Below are 23993 nucleotides of genomic sequence, written 5' to 3'. Positions count from 1 at the left end.
ATTGTGGGAAAATATGAAGGTGTTTCACATGTAGTATAGAAAAGCAGAGTATTATTTATGGAGAATGCTGGAATGCTGTGGTTCGTAGGGACCTGGGTGTCTTTGTATATGAATCAGAAAAACTTAGCATGTAGGTACAACAAGTAATTAGGAAGGCAAACAGGATGTTGGCCTTTATTGCAGGTGGGGTGGAGTATAAAAGTAAGGAAGTCTTGCTATAACTGTTCAGGGCATTGCTGAGACCGCACATGGAATACTCTGCGCAGTTTTGGTCAACTTATTTAAGAAGGGATATACTTGCATTGGTGGCAATTCGGAGAAGGTTCATTAGGCCGATTTCTGGGATGAAGAGATTGTCTTATGAGGTTGAATTGAGCAGGTTGGCTCTATATTCATTGGGGTTAAGAAGACTGAGAGATAATCTTATTGAAACAGATAGGATTCTGAGGGGGCTTGACAATGTAGATGCTGTGAGGATAAGAACATTCAAATTAGGAGCAGATGTAGGCCATCTGGCCCCTCAAGCCAGCTTTGCCATTTGATAAGGCTGATCTTATTTGGCCTCAACCCTTCTTTCTTGTCTACCCCTAAACCCTTTGACTCCCTTGTCAATCAAGAACCTATCCAACTCAGCCTTAAACATATTCAATGACCCCACTTCCACTGCTGTCCGAGGAAGAGAATTCCATAGACTAACAACCCTCTGAAAGAAAAAAATTCTCCTCATCTTCATATTAAATGGGAAATCCCTTATTTTTAAACTGGGTCCCCAAGTTCTAGTCCCTCCCATAAGAGGAAACATCCTTTCAGCACCCACCCTGTCAAGTCCCCTCAGGATCATATATGATTCTTATATGATCACCTCTTATTCTATAAACTCCAGTGGATACAGGCAAGGAGGTCCAACCTGTCCACATAAGACAATCCCTTCTTCCCAGGAACCATTGAGTGAACCTTCTCTGAACTGCTTCTAATGCAATTATATAAGGAGACCCAAAGGGCACACAGTACCCCAGATGTTGTTTCCCCCTTGTGGGGGAATGAGTGTAGAACTAGGGGGCGTGGTTTCAAAATAAGGTTAAAAGCAAAATACTGTGGATTCTGGAAGTCTGAAACAAAAACAGAAAATGCTGGAACCGCTGAGTTTTTCCAGCATTTTCTGTTCAAAATAAGGACGCCCATTTAAGATGGTAATGAAGAGGAACTTCTTCTTTCAGAGGATCATTAGCGCTTGGAATTCTCTCCACCATTGAGCAGTTGAGGCTGGGTCATTGAAATATTTAAGGCTGAGTTAGACATATTTTTGATTGAAAAAGCAGTCAAGGGTTATGAGGTACTGGCAGAAAAGTGGAGTTATGACCACTTCAAATCAACAATGATCTTATTGAATGGTGTAGCAGGCTCAAAGGGGCTGAATGGCCTACTTCTGCTCCAGTTTCTTATGACCTTATTATGCTCTTCTCCCCCTCCATGGCCTGCTGGTTTGATAGAATCATTCAAGGTCCATGGCCAGTTTTATGACAATGTTGTGAAAGTGAAATGGTTTAGGATACAAAGCAAGAACAATTAAAGGTAAAATGTTTGAAAAACATTCTGAGTGTTTCAGAAAGAATTACAATGCTTCTTACCTATATAATAAACATTTGTATAGGGAATTCTATCGTGGAATGTCGACAAAAAACTTTGGGCTGGATATTATGGCCCCTAGCCAGGCATGTTTACGGAAGGGGGTGGGGGTGGTGGGTGGAAGGGGGCACGTAAAATATGACGGGTGGCTATCCCACCACCTTCTTACCCACCCACGACCCAGTTTCCATAATAAGGTAGAAAAGTGGGGGCCGAAATTGGCAACCCACCTGCTATTTTGAAGCCATTAATGGGTAATTGAGCATGTTAAAAAACCAATTGACCCAAATACTACGCGATCCATGCCACAATGGGGTTGATGTGGGCAGGTGTGTGAGAGTGGGGAATCTGCATTTTCACCAACCTAGGGTGAAAAAGCAGGAAGGGGAATGGGGTACATCTTTTGGGGGATGCCTCATGTAGATTGAGCACCTCCCCTCTTTGTGCCTCCAACATCCAATCCCCTAGCCCCCTTGCCCCCTTTCCCAGGGTGCCTGATTCCTTCCCGCCCTAAAAGCCCAGGACTTAACTTTTTCTGGAATCCATTGTTCTTCTTCCTGGGCACTGTTTCCAGTCCCAGCGGTGCCTACTTCTGAGTTCTGACACCACTGGGACTGCTAGAGCTGCTGGCCAATCGGATTGGCTGGCAGCTCTCAAGGGCAGATCTTCCTCCCACTGAAGGTGGAAGTCCCATCCTCTGCTTGCTCGCAGCAACCATCTTTTAAGTTGGTCAATTTGGAACCAACTGTTGTAACGGAGTGGGGGCAAGCAATATGCACCCCTGTAAAATTCAGCCCATTGTCGCAAATGAAGGAATGTTTGTAGTCCAGAAGTAAGCATATACTCAGCTACACATAACAATTCACAATTCCTGAAATTCATAATATATCAGCCAAAAACTTCCCATTAATACTCTTAATAAACTAGCACCAAAATATGATGGTTGTCTTTATCAACATGGATTGTTTATTCCACAGGAAATGCCTTTTATTCTTGCATGTACCAGCTTGAAATGATTCCATAGTTCCCCATCTACCATCCAGAAGAATACACTACACTACATAAAGAGGATTTAAGGGGATACTGTATAAACAGGATCTGACAGGAATACTGTATAAGTCTTAGGGGAGATTCTATGAAAAGGATCTCACAGGATGCTGTATAAAGAAGAGACCTGACAGGATGCTGTCTACAGCAGGTTGGAGATGAAATTGTATAAAGCAGATCTGACAGGAGTCTATGTAAAGAAGATCTAACAGAATAGGGTATGAAAGGAATCTGAGGAGATGTGGTATAAAGAAGATCTGACAGAGGCTGTAAAAGGAGGACTTCAAAGGAAAACTAATCTGACAGAAAACTGTACAAAAAGGATTTGACACAATAGTGTATCAAAGAGATAAAGGAGAAAATATTTGATAGAATACTTTAGAAAGAGGATCTGACAGGATTCTGTATGCAATGGATCTGATGGGATATTATACAAAGATGATTTGAAGGGATACAGAGGGTAATTATGATTCAGGTGACAATATAAAGCAGGTGATTTGAATCAGCCGCCAGTTTTACATTTCTTCCAATTTTCATTTCCATTGGAATCATTTGGGCAGGACAATTGGAGACCTCCCCAGGTCTTCCCCAATGCCGTAGAATCTTTTATCTCCTCCTGAAAGAGAAGACAGGATCTCGATTTAACGTAGGACTATAGGAACATGAGTAGGCCATTCGGCCCATTGAGCCTGCTCCACCATTCAATTTGATCATTGCTGATCATTCACCACAATGCCACTTTCCCACACTATCTCCATATTCCTTGATGTCATTGGCCTCCAAAAAGCTATCGATTTCTGCCTTGAACATGTTCAAGGATTGAGCTTCCACAACCCTCTAGGATAGAGAATTCAAAAGACTCACCACCCTCTGAGTGAAGGAATTCCTTTTCATCACAGTTCTAAATGGCCTAACCCTTATCCTGAGATTATGCCCCAGGTTTTAGAGTCATCAGTCAGGGAAAACATCTTATCTACATCTGTGCTGTCATGCCCTTTAAGAATTTTGTAAGTTTCAATGAGGTCACCCCTCATTCTTTGAAACTCTAGGGCATACAAACCCAGTTTCCCCAATCTCTCCTCATAAAACAATCCTGCCATCCCAGGGATTAAGCCGGTGAACATCCGTTGCTCTCCTTCTCAGGCAAGCATTTCCTTCCTTAGATAAGGGGAGCAAAACTGTGCACAATACTCCAGGTGAAGTCTCACCAGGACTCTATATAACTGCAGATCCTGTACTCAAATCCCCTTGCGATGAAGGCCATCATACCATTTGCCTTCCTAATTGCATGCTAGCTTTTAGTGGCTCCTGAACAAGGACACACAGGTCCCTTTGGACATCAACATTTCCCAACCTCCCAACATTTAAGAAATACTCTGCCTTCTTGTTTTTTCTACCACAGTGAATACTTCACACTTATACACATTATATTTCATCTGCCACATTCTAGCCCATTCACTTCTATTGACATCTCAATGGAAAGACAGCTGCTTCATAAACTGCATCTGGTATTTGTCTAGATGTTGGATGTGTTGCAGGACCATGTGAGTTGAATGACTGCTTTGTATTCAGAAATGCCCTTTGGGATTGAAGAGACCATTGTTTCCTAGCAGCTGAGTCCTGAGATGGGCCAACCATTTGGTCTGTCATTTCTGCAGGTGATCCAGCATTTGCTTTGTTTTAGTGGGCAGCGGAGTGGTGTAAGGGGAAGGATGATGCTGGCCAAATATTCCATCTTAAGAGATAATGTCAATATCCATACCTATTCCAGCCTTATTTCTGCTGCTGAGCTTTCACTGTGACCACTGATTGTCACAAGAGCAGAACTAATGCAACTGATGTCTAAAGAAGTGAGAGCCTGTTTGATCTTGCAACTCCCTGGACCACTATCTCAGCAGTCTGTGCACATGTGGGAGAATAACTAACTGATTTTAGTGCCTCTGGTATGAGAGGATCTGTTGCAATGAAGTGCAGTAAGCCATAATTTCTTTACACAATAATCAGTCAGATCTCCTTATACAGCATTGTATTATCTTCCATAATTTCCTATCATATCCCTTTCATACAGCAGCCTGTGAGATTATGTTACTGCATAATTAGAATCTGACAACCTAACTAATAAAGAGGATCTGACACAATACTGAACACAGAGGATCTGTCTGGACATCACATTAAAAGTATTTGAGGTGACAGTGTATGACTAGTATGCAACATGATGCCATATAAAGAAGCTGATAGGATATTGTATGGAAGACATCTGACAAACTGCCAAATAAAGAGAAAACTATCTGGCAGGATGTTGTTTAAAGGGATTTGAGAGGATATTGTGTGACTGTGTAATGAAGATCTGGCAGGATGCTGTTTAAGTAGGAAGTAGCTGTCAAAGTATCAAAGTGTCAAAGTGAGAGCTGTGTTAGAAAGTGTTGAATCAGAAAAGCTCTTCCATTGGTCAATAAGCCAAGTTTTCCCTCCTCTTTTTTCTGGTTTCATCTTGAGAGATTATATATACTGGGATACAGTACGACAGGTGACAGGCACTCTTGGACTCTCTCCCTAGGGACTGTATTGTGCTTTATTCTAGATTGTAAACTATTTCTAGTGTTGCAGTAGAATATGACAGGTAATTCAAACTATAATCCAATTAGTGAATATATTCCAGGACAGACTTAAAGAAATTGTGCTCATCACCTCACTCAAATGTCTGCCCAGTTGCTTAGGTATGAAATGAAGTTCAATCTTCCTTGAATTTGCAATTTTAGTTCATTGATAAGGGGGCATTCTGTCCATTGTTATGATTGTGGCCTTTCAACACATCCTGTTGTAAAATTCAAGGAACTTAAAAATCACAAAGGATGCCATGTTAATGCAGTGTGCTGTGTGTCCATTTATTTGAGTTCAGGGATGTACTGGTCTATGAAATAAAACATTCATCAGACAAAAAAAAGGAAAAATACTTTTTGACTATCAGCTGAAAGCATTAAAGTCACTGTTCGGGATGGAGTGTGGTTCCACATTGCTTTCTAAAGTAACCATTCTTCGTTCAATTACGGGCTTGGTATCATCGCCATTGAATCAAGTCTACTTGATGTTATGAGTCTTCAAGTGTGAATAGAGTCCTATTCTAGCAAGACATTTTCGAATGCAATGGGGGCATCATAGGTCATCATTCACTGATGGAGAGTCTACTGCTGCATGCTTCTTCCTGCAGTGGTGTTTTTCTGTGGAAATCTGAAGATGTAGTTCTTCAAATTTCTGTTTTCCCTTGTGGAGATTTTGGTACCAAGCGTTTCAGTCATGTGAAGGCTGTTACCAGTTGTTGAAGCTTTCCATGCAGTGTATTTTTTGGTAGGCTACCATTACTCATTCTAACAATATGGCCTAGCCATAACAGTCAATATTGCTTGAGCATTGCCATAATTCTTTCTGAATTAGAAAACTGCAGTACTTCTGTGTTGGGGTTTCTATCTTGCCAATGGATCCAAAGGATCTTTCCTAAGCAGTACATATGAAATAAGTTCAATTTGCTTTCCTGCTTCTGATATATAGTCCAAGTTTCAGCACCATACAGCAGTCAACTTATTACACAGACTTTATAGATTCTTAGTTATGTGACAATTGTGAGTTTGGGATATTTACAGGTTCTTGCCTGAAGCTTTCCAAATAGTGCAGCAGCACTTTCAATACAAGCTGATACCTGATCATCAAATATCAGTTCACTTAAGACCATTGACCCCAGGTAACAGAATTTGTCTACATTTTTCAGTTCAGTATTGTTTAGCTGTGTTGCTTTGGACTAACACCCTGAGTCCTTGTCATTGTCTCTTGTAGGCTGATTGTAACCCCAAATTTCTCTGCAGCAGTTGAAGAGGCATAATTAGGATTGACCACAGGCCTACAAATGAATGTGCCACAAAAGCTGCGTCATCAGCAAATAGGAATTCATGTCTTACTTTGGTCTTTGCTCTCCATCTGAGCAGGTTGAACATTCTTCCATTTGATCTTGTACATAGTAATACTCCTTCCCTGAAGTCTTTACCCTAGGGAGTGTACAAGAGGATGCAGAAGAAAAAGATGCCAAACAGCGTTGGTGCAAGAAGACAACCTTCCTTTACTCCACTCAGTATTGGGAACGTCTCAGATGTCATTCCATTGTGAATGATTCTTCCTTCCATTTCACAGTGGCAAGATTTTATGATCTGGAGCAGTTTTGGTGGACAACTGAGCTTTTGAAGAAGGGGAAACAGACCATCTCGGCTAACTAGATCAAAGGCTTTGGTCTTTTTCTGAAGTTATCTCAGGGTAAAGATCATTTCCATGCTTGAACGACCAGCCCTGAACCCATTTTGACTTTCTGGATAGAGATCATTGGCAAGGCTTAGTAGGTAACTGAGTACGATCTGGGCAAAGATCTTTCCAGCTACACACAAGAGCGAAATGCCATGGTAATTGTTGCATTCTGACTTGGTACCTTTGTTCTTGTCATCAGCAACGGTCACTTGACTTGAGGATGACGCCTACTCAGAATCACAAGTTTCTGCCATGGGTCTTCATGTGACTGAACAGGCTGATTCTCGACCCATAGATCTTTAGGCACATGGGACAGGATGTCCCACAAGGTAGTGGGATCTGGGGTGCTGGATTTGGTTCCTTTTCTTTGCTTCTCTGACACTGTTTTGCCACATCATTAAGGTGTTTAGACTCAAAGCATGTTGCAGCTTGATGGACAAATTGTTGCCATTCTGAACGAATGGTAATAAGCTCTTCCCAGACATTAATATCCATCCTGCTCTGCTTCAAGGAGAGCTTCAGACTGTCTTTGAAGTGTTTTCTTTGTCCTCCCCTGGAATGTTGGCCATTTGAGAGTTGAGGAATCAGGAGCTGAAGGGGAGACAGTTTTTAACCATCTGAATGCGGTATCCAGTCCATCAATGTTGATTTTGCAGGTATTTTGCCTGAATGCATGTGAATTTGACTTCAAGCAGGACACAAATGTTTATTGACAATCTTCTCATTAAATTCAGAGAATGCAGCTGAGACAATGCCGATGGAATTTTGCTAGCACTCTTGTGTGTCACTGATACATGGTCCAGGTCTCACTGCTGTACAAGAGTGTGGTGATGACAATTGTTCTGTACACTAGGGCTTTTGTTGACTTGTGGAGCTCTTCCTTCTAAAACATTCACTGCCTTAGTTTGTAGAAGGCTGAGCTGGCGCAACTGATTGGTGTTGGATCTCCTTGTCAATGCCCTTTGACAGAGATGGTTACAAGGTATGGGAAGTGCTCAACATATTCCAGAGTCTCTCCTTCAACGTGGGTGGGAGGTTGAAAATTTGGCTGACTAGGAGCAGGCTAAAATATGAGGTTTTTTTTGGCAACATTCAAGGGCAGGCCAAGTTTCTTCTATGCAGAATTGAAGAGATTATGAGTGGCTTGCAAATCTGGTGCAGAGTGGGCAACAACCCTGCAGTCATCTGCAGACTGTAGATCATGAAGATCTATGATAGTCAATTTAGTTTTGTCATTGGAGGCAACTGAGGTTAAAGATTTTTCCATCTAGATGGTATTTAATACTCACACTAGAGGGCAGTTGATCGTTGATGAGGTGAATAGCTACTGCCAGGTAAATTATTAATAGTATTGGGGTTATCACGCAGCCTTGCTTGACCCCAGTGCAAATTTTGAAGGCAAAAACAGAATTACCTGGAAAAACTCAGCAGGTCTGGCAACATCGGCGGGGAAGAAAAGAGTTGACGTTTCGAGTCCTCATGACCCTTCGACAGAACTGGGTGAATCCAAAGGCGTTTGTTTCAGATCTTCTACACAACACGGTTGCAGTCATATCATCATGAAGAAATTACAGGGTTGTGATGAAATTTCTTGGACATCCAAATCTTTGGAATGGGAACCACAGAGCCTTGTGATTTATTGAGACAAACGCTTTGGTCAGGTCGATGAACGTAATGAAAAATTCCTGAGCCAGAATTTTACGCATTGCAGGCAGGCACGCATCTGACTTGAACGGACGTGAAATAGCGCCAGATGATGTCGGGCGAGCATCCCACTTTTATCCTGCACACGAGCAACCTTCATTTTGATGGGTGGTGCGGCTCCGACACCTGCAATTAAAGGGCCACTAAAGGCCATTAAAAGGGCAATTGATCCCGATTTTACATTCCCCATGCAATTTCGCACTTGTCACATGGACAAAACAGGCAGTTGGGCAGCTCACTTTTAATGAAACCTGATCCAAGGGTGAGGTAAAAAGTGTCAGCAGCATTGCCATCATGAGTAGTGAGGAGTTTAGGAGATAGTTTGCTGCTGGTTGCTTATTTGAAATTGACAGCTTCATCTCTGTTCTGAGCTTCATTCTTCACATTCCTAGGCTTCATTTGCGTCTCCAAGGCCCCTGGAGGATTTTGACTGTGTGGAACCTTCCAGGCACCAGACAGTCTTCTGTTATCTTGGTAATGGGGATTGTGGTCTCTGCTGGTGGCACTTCCTCTGAGGAGGAAGAGAGGGGCAGAAGGGAGAGGAGGCCAGGTATCCCTATGCAGCTTCCAGGGGAGTGAGCTGTGGGAGGAGAGGTGCAGGCACAAGGGGCATAGGGCCAGCAGGTAGTCCAAGGTGGAAGGGGCCACAGAAGATGCCACTATCCTGCTGCCAGGGTTTACGGTCAATGATGCAGCTACCTCAATATGTCCGAGGTGCAATGCCGAAAGAGGCTTCGCCTCTCCAGGGAGACAGTGATCTCCATTTGTCAGATGATTGGGTCTGAGATCAGCTCCAACTGTGTTGGTGGACACCCCAAGCCTGTGGCTTTGAAGGTCATGGTGGCCCTCAATTTCTATGCCTCCGGCTCTTTCCAGGGGTCAGTGGGGGATCTTTGTGGAGTGTCCCAATCAGCTGTCCACAATTCATCAAGCTGGTACTGGTGCGCTGTAAAGATGGGTAATGCCATCTATTCATTTCCACACATCCTGCTGGACATCCAGCTTCTGCTGCCTAATGGATGACTCCAAAGGCTCATCATTGCCTTTAAATCAGCACTGTCCTGGTCTCCAGCAGTCCTCTGACTGCTGGCGCTGAGTGCACTCAATGCATCTGCCTGTCCCTTAAGCGAGTGCCCTCACCGCTGTGCACCAACAATCTAGCTGACGATCTAATGCCCACCAAGGTGTTGGTATCTGCGCTGGTGCTTGGTCAGAATGAGGAGGTTTGGGGGGCCTCCACCTGTCTTAGTTCTTTCGTTGGTGTTATAGCGTCTCTTCTACTGAAATGACAGAGGAGCATTGATTTGTCCACTCTCTACCTGCAGTGCCATTGCAGCCTGGCCAACCCCCCCACCACCCACCCCCCACAACCTCCCCCACCCCGGGACACCTTGCAGGGCACATCCGAGTCACGGCCCTTGACCCGCAAGGTACTCAGGCCAAGCAACCACCCCCTTCACCGGCACCAGTGTCAGTGACAGTTGGCATTCAGACTCTAACATCCCTGAGCTCCACGGGGGGATGGCCAGCCCTTAGCACATCTCCACATTGGTTCATGCCAACCCGGTACTCACCCTTGCCGAGCGCAGCAGTTCATTGAGCCTTTTGTGGCACTGCACCCATGTGCACCGGACAACATGGCCACTGACCTCGGCTGCCACCTCTTCCCAGGCATTTTTAGCCAGGTGCGGTGGCCTCCTCCTGCCATCCTTGGATACTAGAGTGTCCTACCTGACACCAACCTCTCCACAAGGACTGCGAGGCACTCATCCGAGAAATAGGGGGCCAAATGAGGGGTGGATGAAGTGAGAGATCTTGGCGTACAAGTACACAGGTCCCTGAAGGCAGCAATTCAAGTCGACAAGCTTGTAAAGAAGGAATATGGAATGCTCTCCTTCATTGGCAGAGGTATAGAATATAAAAGTAAGGATATAACGTTGGAATTGTATAAAACACTGGCGAGGCCACAACTTGAGTATTGTATGCAGTTCTGGTCACCACATTACAGGAAGGACGTAATAGCTCTGGAGACAGTGCAGAGGAGGTTTACAAGAATGTTGCCAGGGTTAGAAAAGTGTAGCTATGAGGAGAGATTGGATAGGTTGGGGTTATTTTTGTTAGAACAAAGAAGGCTGAGAGGTGACTTGATTGAGGTGTACAAAATTATGAGGGGAATAGATAGAGTGGACAGGATAAAATTGTTTCCCTTGGTGGAGAATTCTAGAAGCAGTGGACATAGATTCAAGATAAGTGGCAGAAGATGTATGGGGGAAATGAGGAAGAACTTTTTTATGCAGAGGGTATTGGGTGTCTGAAATTCACTGCCCGAGTTGGTGGTAGAGGTAGAAACTCTAAATTCTTTTAAAAAGTACCTGGATCTGCACCTTAAGCACTGTAAGCTGCAGGGCTATGGGCCCAGTGCAGGAAGGTGGGATTAGAAAGGGCACCTGGGTGTCCTCAGGCTGGCATGGACAAGATGGGCCAAATGGCCTCCTTCTGTGCTGTAACTTTTCTATGGTTCTATGGACTGCCTACCCGATTTGCCCTCCCGCCTGACATCTCCAGCCATTGGTGAGGACATTGTCCGAATAAAATGGTTCCCTGGACAAACGCCAAAGATTCTCCCCTGGCAGCCTTCAGAGAGCTCCCTCTGCCGGTTTTAAAGTGACCAGGGGGTCGCCATTGAACCCCGCAGCTGACAGGCTCCCACCCCTGCCTGGCCCTTTCCGAGAAGATGCATTTCATGCTGGGTAGACCTTAATTGGCCATCCAGCATGAAATCGCATTTGCAATGTGACCGCGGCTGGGAGTGGATTCCACACCTGCTTCTGCTCCTGCCAACTTGGCGCACATGCCAAGCCTGAAATTCAGGCCCTGGTGTTGTTCTCAACATTTTTACAGATTTGTCTGGCAACAAAGAGCTCAAGTCACACTGTGTCTCTGGGAGGATTTCCTCACCCACAGGAAGAAGGCGGTTCCGAAGAATGTGTGTCAGGAATTTCCCTGCTTCAGACAAAAGGGAAATACCTTGATAGTTCCAATGGCATGATTTATTTACCTTCTTGAAGATAGTTGTAATTGTCCCATTACTGAAGTATGCAGGAAGTTCTTTGTCCTCCCAAATCTATTGGATGAGTACATGGAGTCTTGATGTGAGCAAAAGTCTGCCAACTTTGAGGACCTCAGCTAGAATACCATTAGGGCCACAAGCTTTGCTGTCCTTCACCTGTTTGTGTGTTGCAGCATTCCTGTTGATGGTGGTTCACCCACTGATTCTACCACCAGTTACTGGGGAATAACCAGAAGAGAATCAGTTGTCACTGTGGATTCATGGTTGAGGAGTTGTTCAAAGTGTTCTTTCCAGCGTTGATGAATGGCATTGTCACCTTTAAGAAGAGAAACACCACCCCATTAGTAAAGGGAATTTTGGCCATTTGACATTGGTCTATTGATTCGTCATGTGCTGCACTTGGGATTCTTCTCTTTGGCCCAGCTGCTTTAGGGCTGAGACATTGATCTTCTTCCTCTTGGCCTTTTGGGCCTTGTGTTGCCTTGGTGCAAGGTGGACGTTTATCTCTGATTGAACAAGTCGAATAGCTGCCCAGCAGGCGTCAGTCCTCCAATAGATTCAGTGACATGTACATCACTTAGATCTTTGATTTGCACAATGACATAATCCAGGGGGTGCCAGAGCTTTGATCAAAAATGCCTCCATGTAGTTTTGTATTTGTCTTTCTGGCAGAAGAGGGTGTTTGTTATAAGGAGGCCAAGTTGAGTGCACTTTGTCAGCAGGAGGATTCCATTGCATTGACTTTTCTCACCCTATTTTTCTCAATGGTTCTGCTCCAGACATCAGAGTCACAGCCAACCCTGGCATTAAAGTTTCCCAGAAGGATGATATGTTTTCTTTTCTGTGATGGCAGTGAGGGCTTCATAAAAGTCTGAATATAGCTATTCCTTAACATCTTCATTGGAGTTGAGGGTCAGGTCATAAGCTCTGGTGATGGTGGCATATTGATTATGGCTGAGCTGTAGGTGACGTGTCTTGAGTCTTTCATTGATGCAATTGAGGAGTTCCAAAATCCTGGGCAGAATTTTATGTCCCGTGGGCAGGTGCACGCCTGACGTGATCGGGTGTAAAATCGCACAAGAAGACGTCAGGCAAGCGTCCCGACATCATCGTGCACTTACGCAATATTTCACTCGGCAGGCACGCGCCCGCTGACATTTAAGAGGACAATTAAGCCCATTAACAGTGCAATTGGCTCTGATTTTTCATTGCCCATTCGACCTTACGGTTTGCGGACGGGCAAATCGGCCAGGCAACCTTTGCATTTTTCATCAAACCTCGCCCAAGGACGGGAGATGAAATTTCCGTGATAAAATAAAAATAAACTTCTGTGGGCAGCATTTTTATCAGCTATATTTTCAGGTGATTGATTATGATGCATGAAGACTTTTTTTCAGCTTTTATAAACTTTTTTTTAGCTTCTTCAGGTCTCCAGCTCCCTGAAGCCGCTGTCTGCCTTCAGGGAGCTTTCTTGCAGTGCTCACCCACAACGTCGGAAACATCATCACCCTCCTTCTTCCCGCTCCCACCCCGGCAGCGCAGAGCATTTCAGCGCATGTTTCACACTGGCTGGCCATTAATTGGTCAGCCAGCGTGAAATCGCAGTTGGGGGCCAGTTGCAGTTGACAGTCCATTTCCTAACCACTCCTGGACCTGCCAATCGGGCGTGCCCGCCAAATATGAAATTCAAGTTCCTATTCCAGATGGCAAAAGCAACTCTATGGATGCCATCAGCCTTTCCTTTCCAGTAGAAGGTGTATCCCCCTGCTTGTTCCTTCAGCTGCCCCTCCCCCGGAAGCTGGGTCTCAATGATGGAGGTGATATCAGTTTGACGTCTTGATAGCTCGTGCAATACAATTGCAGTTCTTCTTTCTAGACGGTCATTCTTGTGATTATCTATGAATATTCTAACATTCCACGTTGCAAAATTTAATATTTTGTTTCTTTGACCATAGAGGTATTGAACCCACAGGGAGTGCTTCCCCAGTCAGGGGAAACTGAGACAGCCTTCTTTTAGGGCACTTTCTAGCCACCTCCCCATTTCGGGTGAGCAGAAAGTATCCCGAAGGCCTGCTCAGTCACAGATGTTGGTGTCTAAAGACACCTCTGCCCCAGTACAGGCATCCAATGACCTTCAAGCATCTGTTGCCTGTCTGCAGACTCTTGACCTGAGGCTCCAGGCTCCCAGCTCTGTCCCTGTCACCAATTCTCCATCACACAGGACTTGGCACATGGGCCCTGGTAGAAAACTGTGCGTGACTGTTTAACTTGGGAACTTTGGGATGCCGTCATTGTCCACACAATCTTGGAAGGTTGGTGGTCAGGTTTTGGTCATGTATGAAACCATAACCGGGACCACCCTGCTGCTGCAGCCTTCTTCTGCCTTCAGAGCCAGTGAGACACACAGACTTCCCTCTTCTTGTCGAGGACTTTTGAACTGCAATTTGTCTCGCACTCTGACCTTGCCACCATTGGTGACCCCACCAAGAGCAAGGAGCTCATAAGATTATGGAAGCCCACAAGCCTCACCATCACATCAAGGTGAGAAGCTTTGTTCTTGTACAGGGTTATGATTTGGGCATGCACCTCTCATCTCCTGGGGAACTTCTTTTTTTCCCACATGCTGATGGTAAGTTAGAATAGTTCAAGATGCAGATGACAGCTTATAGTGTTCTGCTGACAATGCATCTGCTCCAGGCACTTTACAAAATGACTTTTTTTTTAGCACTGCTGTAACATCTTCCATGGTGCGGGGCACATCTAGTTTATTTTTAGCTGGCTGGTCAAAAAGGCACAATGCTTCTTCACTTACTGAATATATTGTACAGATCCAGATGATGCTCTACCCAGTGGTACATAACTCTTTCTTTGGAAGGCATCATTTCTCCTGTGGTAGTGCATTGTGGAACAAATCTATTGACCACAGGGACAATCACCTCTTCAAACATTCCATATTTATCACCATTTTGCGCTCTAACTTAACCCTTCTTCATTCAAATGAGAAGCTAAATGGTAATTATTAGTAGATATTCCTCCATAGCCAACCCAGTGTGATCTTGACCAGGAATCGTGGATTTCCTTTTCATAACAAGGACCTTCTGTTCCGTATAGAACCTTTCACAACATCAGGCCATCCCAAAGTGGACAATGAAGTACCTTTGAAGCATAGTAGTCCAGAAAAGTCCCACAGTGGGATGAAGACCAGATAATCTGCTTTAGTGATACTGGTTGAGGGATAAATATTGGTCAGGACACCAAGAAGGTTTTCCCAGTTCTTTTGTGAATGGAATCTTTTACATACACTTGAGAGAGCAAGCGGGACCTCCATTGAACCACAGCAGACACGGCTTGGTCCATATGCTGCAATAACCACTATCCTGGTTTATCTAGTTTAATGATAACATTTGGTTTTAGATCCATGGCCACTTAATACTGAAATCAAGGAACAGAAGCTTACAATGTTAATACTTTCATATCGCCTCAAACTATTTTCAGGTGCAGTCACGCAATACTAGTCCAATGTTAACAGTAATCCCCCATATATGGAATAGTTGCTTATAAAGCAAAAACTAAAATATCAGACATGGGAAATTTTTCATTTCATTTTTGCACCTAAGAGATTAACAGACATTATGACACCACATGTTTCATGGAGCATTCTGTTAAGTTAAACTAAGCTTTTGACCAAATTGTAAAGGTGCTGAAGTGAGGAAGAGGATACAAGTATTTCAGAACTAAACTGACACATGTGGAAAAGCTGAAAGCGAACACTGTGAAAAAATAACTCATGGACTGCTGCAGGTGATAGTTATCAGTGACAGTCAACACCAGACACGGAGAAATAGGTAATTATCCATTTTAATTTTGAAATGAGAGAAGCACAAAAATTGTAGTACATAAATATACAAATTTCCATAATCTGCATGTACTTTTTTAATTAGGTGCATTAGAATGTTACATTTTGCCGTGATATTTAGCAACACATTTGATTGTGAGCTGAAATGTGATACTGCAGCATGAATCACCTTTAGGAGAAAAGAGGGAAATGAAGGGAAAAACATAAATCTAACATCAGAATTTAAGTCTGATTCCTAAAACAATGTGCAGTGCTAAAGGTGAAAATAAAACAGTCAATCTACAATAGGATTGCATATAAGGAGTCAAGACCAAGCGGATTCAGGGCTACAAGGCAGTGAAATAGATATGTAGGATGGTTACAGAAGAATGCTATTCAGTCCATCGTGTCTGTGCTGGCCCTCCAAAGGAGCAATTCATCTAGCGTGAGAGAGGTCTGCATAAAGAGGGAGGAGACATATGGGAGGACTGGATGGGGATGGTGAAATAAGATTTTTTTTTGTTATTTGTTTTTGGGGTTTGAACATTTTTGGTAAGGCCAACATTTATTGTCCATCCCTAATTAACCTTGAGGAAGTGATAAGCTACCTTCTTGAACCACAAGAGAAGATTGTTACAGCTTAATTGTTTGCTAGGACATTTCAAAGGGCAGTTAAGAGTCTGTTTTATTTGGATATCAAATCACCAAGGTGAAATCAGATGGTTTTTGATGATCTGGTAGTTTCATTATCATTATCATGAGACAAGCTTTAAAGATTTAAATTTTGAATTTAAATTCCCCCAGCTGCTGTGACGGGATTTGAACCTATGTCTCCGGAGTATTAGCCCAGTCATCTGGGTTACTAGTTCAATAAGTTTACCAGTATAATACTGTCCCGATGTGATGGACCAGAGAAAGGTGAGGCAAAAAAAGGGAAAGGAGAATAAGGAGGTTAGATGATGGATGGGGAAATGGATAGAGAAGAAGAAAGGAAAGGGGCAGGAGGAGGTTGAAGAGTCAGAGTAACAGAAGACAATGAAGTTGTGCTGCACTGGTCCAAGGCCTATTTCTTCACAGTGAGGGAGGAAGAAGGGGAGGGAGAAAGGAAAGCGTGGGCAGGTGGACATGGTGGATGAGAGGGGAGGAAATGAGGGAGACACAAGGGATAAAGGAGGACAATGGATGGGGAAGGGTTAGATGGTGCTGTTAGGAAAATACCTCTTTAGGAGGAGGAGGAAAATTAAAGTTGTTACTAGAAATCAGGTAGTGATAGAAAAGCTTAAAGCCCAGGTGATTTGATATCCAAATAAAACAGAATAAAACAGTGGCCCATCACAACATCAAACAAGCATATTACCATGTAGGGTAGAGACTCTTATTGAGAATGAGCTGATCATGCTGCTGTGTGTGTCCCAGTTCTCATAGAATCATAGCCTAGGAATTTCCTCGAAGCTGCTTCAGTTCCTGTACCACACCCTCACTGCATTTATGATAGCAGCAAATTCAAAGACATATACAACCTTTGAAATTCAGTACAAAAGGAGCCTGTTTAGCCTCAAGCCCGTTGTCGTACAATGTTCAATAGCAGAAGAGTAAAGTATTAAAAAAAGGACTTGCATTTACACAGCACTTTTTTGTATAACTAAGGATTATATCAAATCACTTCACATTCCATGAACTACTTGTCATCAAATCACAGCTCTTTATTTTTTGAAAAATTATTTTTTTTAATTCATTCAAGGGATGTGGGCTTCGCTGTCTGGGCCAGCATTCATTGCAGATCCCTAGTTGCCCTTGAGAAGGTGGTGGTGAGCTGCCTTCTTAAACTGCTGCAGTCCATGTGGTGTAGGTACATCCACAATGCTGTTAGGGAGTGAATTCCAGGATTTTGACGCAGCGACAGTGAAGGAATGGCGATATATTTCCAAGTCAGGATGGTGAGTGGCTTGGAGGGGAACCTCGAGATGATTGTATTCCCATCTATTTGCTGCCCTCGTCCTTCTAGATGGTAGTGGTCATGGGTTTGGAAGGTGCTGTCTAAGGAGCCTTGGTGAGTTTCTGCAGTGCATCTTGTAGATGGTACACACTACGGCCACTGTAGTCGGTGGTGGAGGGAGTGAATGTTTGTGGATGGGGTCCAATCAAATGGGCTGCTTTGTCCTGGATGGTGTCAAGCTTCTTGAGTATTGTGGGAGCTGCACTCATCCAGGCTAGTGGGTCTATTCCATCACACTCCTAACTTGTGCCCTGTAGTTGGTGGACAGGCTTTGGGGAGTCAGGAGGTGGGTTAATCATCACACTATTCCTAGCCTCTGACCTGCTCTTGTAGCCACAGTATTTAGATAGTTAGTCCAGTTCAGTTTCTGGTCAATGGTAACCCCCAGGATATTGATAGTGGGGGATTCAGAGATGGTAATGCCATTGAATGTCAAGGGGTGATGGTTAGATTCTTTCTTGTTCGAAATGGCCACTACCTGGCACTTGTGTGGAATGAATGTTATTCGACACTTTTGAGTCCAAGCCTGAATATTGTACAGGGCTTGCTGAATTTGAACATGGAATCCTTCAGTATCTGAGGAGTTGTGAATAGTGCTGACCATTGTGCAATCATCAGCGGACGTCCCCACTTCTGACCTTACAATGGAAGGAAGGTCATTGATGAAACAGCTGAAGACCATTGGGTCTTGGACACTGCCCTGAGGAACTCCTGCAGTGATGTCCTGGAACTGAGATGATTGACCTTCAGCAACCACAACAACTTCGTTTGTGCTAGGTATGACTCCAGTCAGCAGAAAGATTTCCCCCGATTCCCATTGACTCCAGTTTTGCTGGGGCTCTTTGATGCCACACTCAGTCAAATGTTGCCTTGATGTCAAGGGCAGCCACTCTCACCTCACCTCTGGAGTTAAGCTCTTTTGTCCATGTTTGAACCGAGGCTGTAATGAGGTCAGGAGCTTTGTGCCCCTGGCGGAACCCAAACTGAGAGTCAGTGAGCAGGTTATTGCTAAGTGAGTGCCACTTGATAGCACTGTTAATGACCCCTCCCATCACTTTATTGATGTTCAAACTGATGTGGTGGTAATTGGTTGGGTTGGATTTGTCCTGCTTTTGTGTACAGGTCATACCTGGGCAATTTTCCACATTGTCAGGTAGATGATAGTTTTGTAGCTGTAGTGGAACAGCTTGGCTAGGGGCATGGCAAGTTCTGGAGCACATGTCTTCAGTACTATTGCCAGAATATTGCCAGGGCCCATAGCCTTTGTAGTATTCAGTGCCTTCAGCAATTTCTTGATATCACATGGAGTGAATTGAATTGGCACCTGTGATGCTGGGGACCTCCAGAGGAGGCTGAGATGGATTATCCACTCAGCACTTCTGGCTGAAGATTGTTGCGAATGCTTCAGCCTTATCTTTTGCACCTTATCTTTTGCACTGATGTGCTGGGCTCCCCCATCATTGGGGATAGGATATATGTGGAGCTTCCTCCTCCAGTGAGTTATTTAATTGTCCACCACCATTCATAACTGAATGTGGCAGGATAGCAGACCTTGGATCAGATCAGTTAGTTGTGGAATCACTTAGCTCTGACTATTACTTGATGCTTATGCTGTTTGGCGCGCAAGTAGTCCTGTGCTGTAGCTGCATCAGGTAGACACCTCATTTTTAGGCATGCCTGGTGCTGCTCCCAGCATGCCCTCCTGCACTCTTCATTGAACCAGGGTTGATCCCCTGGCTTTGTGGTAATGGTAGAGTGGGGAATATGCTGGGCCATGAGGTTACAGATTGTGGTTGAGTACAATTCTGCTGCTGCTGATGGGCCACAGTGTCTCATGGTTGCCCTGTCTTGAATTGCTAGATCTGTTCAAAATCTACCCCATTTAGCATGATGGCAGTGCCACACAACACAATGGAGCGTATGCTCAATGTGAAGATGGGACTTCATCTCCACAAGTAATGTGTAGTGGTCACTCTTACCAATACTGTCAAGGACAGATGCATCTGTGGCAGGCAGATTTGTGAGGATGAGGTCAAGTAGGTTTTTCCCTCTTGCGGGTTCTCTCACCATCCACTGCAGATCCAGTGTGGCAGCTATGTCTTTTTGGACTTGGCCAGCTTGGCCTGTAGTCATACTACCAAGCCACTCTTGATGGTGGACATTGAAGTCTCCCACCCAGGGTACATTCTGCACCCTTGCCACCTTGTAATTTGAAATGAGACAGCATTAACTACTTTAGAAAGGTGAGGCAAGCCTCCAAGGTGAAGGTGAGAAAAGCAAACAAGACACTCCCACCCCCTGCCAACACAAGGAAGAGAGAGATATATTGAAATCCAACACTAAGGAAGATAAAAAATACAAAGCCCTGAACATCTGTAATCCAATAAGACAATGGGGTACTGCAACCCAACCAGGATATACAACCAACAGACGCTCAAACCCCCTGTAGAGGATGAAAGAACCCCACCTATTGGTTTCTACTATCTTGGAATGTGTCATAAATTTCTGAGATGAAACATCAAAATGTGATTAATGTTCTACAACAATGACTACAGCAGACCTGGTAATAGAATTCCTTTGAAATATACAGTGAGCAGGACTTTTGGAACTGGGGCTTTATAAGCAGAAGTGGGGAATCTGGAGAAGCTGCCAATGGAACAATAAGGAATCTCTCTCTCTCTCTCTCTCAAGTTAAGTGAGCCCTATCTCTACATTCTAAAAATCCAACACAAGAGATAGTAAATGTCCAACGGGAAGAACCTCAGGTGAAAATCATCAATTTCTAGAGGACAGATTACGGATTAAAGAAAAGGAAATTATCTCCAGCAAATGAAGTTACATGGACTTCAGTTCAACTCCAGGATTTAATGGAACCAGCTAACTTAAAACAGCTGCAACATTCAACAATCTATGCCTCAAGGACAAGCAAAAGACTTAACCATATATTCTTATAACTTTTTATTTGGACTCCAACTTTTCTTAATCTTGATACCTGTATGTGTGTAATGTCACAACTTTTATTATTTTTTCTCTCTTTCTTTGACTCAAGAAAACTTTATGATTGGCTCCTTATTGTTCTCTGCATAGGTAGTAAAAAATACATTTGGATTTGGAAAAGGTATCCTCAAGAAAAAGAAATTTAAAAACCTTTGTTGTGACCAACCGGGGAGGCTGTATGGAGTGAAAGCAGTTCACTCTTCCTCGCCTAGTCTTCACACACTGTTATTTGGACAACATGTACTGTTATTGTACTGTCACATTGTGGTCAAATTTGGCACCTATTTTAAACACATGAAGGTTGCCAAAGCAGCAATAAATTAATTCACTTTCACTGATGTTGTTCGGGAGAGGAATATAAGCCAGGAGACCCTGGAAACTTCCTGCTCTTCTTCAAATTATGAAACAAGATCTTGCAAATCTCTCTCAATAACTTGACACGGCCTCATTTTAATGTCTCATCTGAAAGACAGCAATATAACAATGCAACATTACCTGAGTGATGCACTGAGTGAAAGCCTAGTTTCATGTGTTCAATTTTGCAGGTAGTTGAAATTGCTTAGTCAGGCATTCACATATTGTGCCTGTGCCATCATATCAGCTGTGACACCTCCCCTTGGGAACAGGAGCCTCTGAAAACACTGATGAACAGCCCCAGTGATGTGACTGCACCTCTATCAGGAGATGCAAGCTGTGTAGGTACTGGCGGATGGACACAACATCTCAGGTACATGCTGACCAGCCTGGAATGTTTCCATTAGTATGCTTCTTCTTCCAAGGACTGAGATGGGGAATTTCTGTTTGGTAACCCATTGGTGTCAGTTATAGTGCTGGTGGGAGAAATAAATCAATATCCTAAAACAATCCTTATATCTCAGTGCCCAGGTAAGTGCTCCCTGACCCCAATGTCTCTGTTATCAGATATGTATGTAATGTGCAAAGTGCAAATCAGGAAAACCTGATGAGAAAATATCTCCCAATAGCTCACTCAATATCTGAAAAAGAGTGACATTTTGGGTTGGATTCACCCTAAAATATTAACCTCTTTGTATTCTTTCAGTGGTTGTTGGGCCTGTTGTGCACTTCCAGCCAATTTGGATTTTATTCTTAATTTGCAGATAAATTAATATTTGATGGCCCAAATGCTTAAATATCACAAAATCACTTTAGGTACAACACTAATATCCAGTCAAGTGGAAGAGGCGGGTATCATTTTAAGGACCTAATCTAAATTCTTCCTCCTTATTTACAAATGTTTTATATAGCTTGTTTCAGTCTGCAAGTTTCAATTTTGCACAGTGCACACAATTGTTTCACTTTACTGGAATATCTCCAGCAATGGACTAAGGATGCCGAGAGCTTTCTTATCTGAAATGGAACACTTTGTGTTCTGGTAAATGACTGGGGGTGCTTTTGGAAGTAAAGCAGCATTGTGTCAAAAGATTCATGTCCAGTAATTCTGCATTTCCCGTATTTGGATATCAAAAACAATTTTGATCAAAGTCAAGCCAGCTGTAGTTTGTTTTAAGAGCATAAGAAATAGGAGCAGGAGTATGCAATCCAGCCCCTCGAGCCTGCTCTGCCATTCAATAATATCATGGCTGATCTGATCTTAGGCTCAACTCCACTTTCCTCCGTGTTCTCGGCAACAATTGCCTCCCCTGTAGATCAAAATCTGTCTTACTCAGCCCTGAATGTATTCAACGACTCCACTGTTTTCTGAGGTAGAGAATGCCAAAGATTAATGACTGCCTGAGATAAGAAATTCTTCCTCACCTCCATCCTAAATGGGAGACCCATTATTTTGAAACTGTGACCCCCAAATTCTCAAGGGGAAACATCTTCACAGCATCTATTCTGCCAAACCCTCTCAAAACCATATGTTTCAATAAGATGTTTTTTATTATTTATGTATTCATGGGATGCTGGTTTCACTGGCTAGACCAGCATTTATTGCCCATCTCTAATTGTCCTTGAGAAGGTGGAGGTGAGCTGCCTTCTTAAACTGCTGTAGTCCGCGTGGTGTAGGAATACCCACAGTGCTGTTAGGGAGAAGGTTCCAGAATATCGACGCAGCTACAGTGAAAGAATGGTGATATAGTTCTAGGTAAGGATGGTGTATGGCTTAAAGGAGAACTTGCAGGTGGTGGTATCCCCATGCAACTGCTGTCCTTGTCCTTCTAGCTGGTAATGGTTGTGGGTTTGGAAGGTGCTGTCGGAGGAACCCTGAAGAGTTGTTGCAGTGCATCTTGTAGATGGTACACACTGCTGCTACTGTGCATTGGTGGTGGAGAAAGTGGATGCTGAAGGTAGCAGATGGGGTGCGAATCAAGTAGGCTGCTTTGTCCTGGATGCTGTGGAGCTTGTTGAGTGTTGTGGCAGCTGCACTTATCCAGGCAAGTGGAGAGAATTCCATCACACTCCTTACTTGTGCCTTGTAGATGATGGACAGGCTTTGGGGAATCAGGAGGTGGGTTACTCATTGCAGGATTTCTAGCCTCTGACCTGCTCTTACAGCCACAGTATTTGTATGGCTAGCCCAGTTCAGTTTCTGGTCAATGGTAACCCCCAGGATGTTGACAGTGGGGGTATTCAGTGATAGCAATGCCATTGAACATCAAGGGGTGATGGTTGGATTCTCTCTTGTTGGAGATGGTCATTGCCTGACACTTGTGTGGCGTAATTGTTACTTGCCATTTGTCAGCCCAAGCCTGGATATTGCCCAGGTCTTGATACATATGAACATGGACTGCTTCAGTATCTGAGGAGTCATGAATAATGGTAAACACTGTGCTATCCTCAGCCTTATGATGAAGAGTGGTCATTGCTGAAACAGCTGAAGATTGTTGAGCCTAGCACACTAAGCTGAAGATGGCTGGGCATAAGACACATTGCCTCTCATTCTTCTAAAGTCCAATGAGTATAGGCCCAACCTGCTCAACACTTCCTCATAAGACATCTCCTTCATTCCAGAAATCAACTTAGTTAAACTTCTCTGACCTGCTTTCAATGCAAATATACCCTTTCTAAAATCAGGAGATCAAGACTTTTAACAGTAGTCTGGGTGCAGTCTCACCAATGCTCTGTGCAGTTATAGCAAAACCTCCCTATTTTTATATGCCATCTCACTTGGAATAAAGGCCAACATTTAATTTCCCTTTCTAATTACTTGCTATACCTCTGCTAACTTTTTGTGTTTGTTGTATGAGGACACCCAATATGTACACTGCAATATTCTATAGTTTCTCTCAGCTTAAAGAATATTCTGCTTTTCTCTTTTGCCTGCGAAATTGGCCAACCTCACATTTTATTACTCCATGGGCAGAATTTTCCATTCAGCGTGCGGGCGCGTGCCCAACATGCCGGAATGTTAAATGACACGTGATGATGTCGGGCATGCGTCCCGATGTCATTGCGAAGTCATGCAATAT

The 23993-nt window shown here is 43.7% G+C and overlaps 1 protein-coding gene across 1 annotated transcript in view; it reads left to right on the top strand.

The window, feature by feature from the left end:
* Positions 1-23993, top strand: part of celf4 (CUGBP, Elav-like family member 4) — a 1275411-nt gene that overhangs the window by 980009 nt on the left and 271409 nt on the right. The window lies entirely within an intron of this gene.

Source organism: Carcharodon carcharias, chromosome 1 (assembly GCF_017639515.1).
Source record: "Carcharodon carcharias isolate sCarCar2 chromosome 1, sCarCar2.pri, whole genome shotgun sequence".
Classification (NCBI taxonomy): Eukaryota; Metazoa; Chordata; class Chondrichthyes; order Lamniformes; family Lamnidae; genus Carcharodon; species Carcharodon carcharias.
The sequence above is the reverse complement of the archived record's forward strand: the minus strand, read 5'-3'. Positions and strand labels throughout refer to the sequence as shown.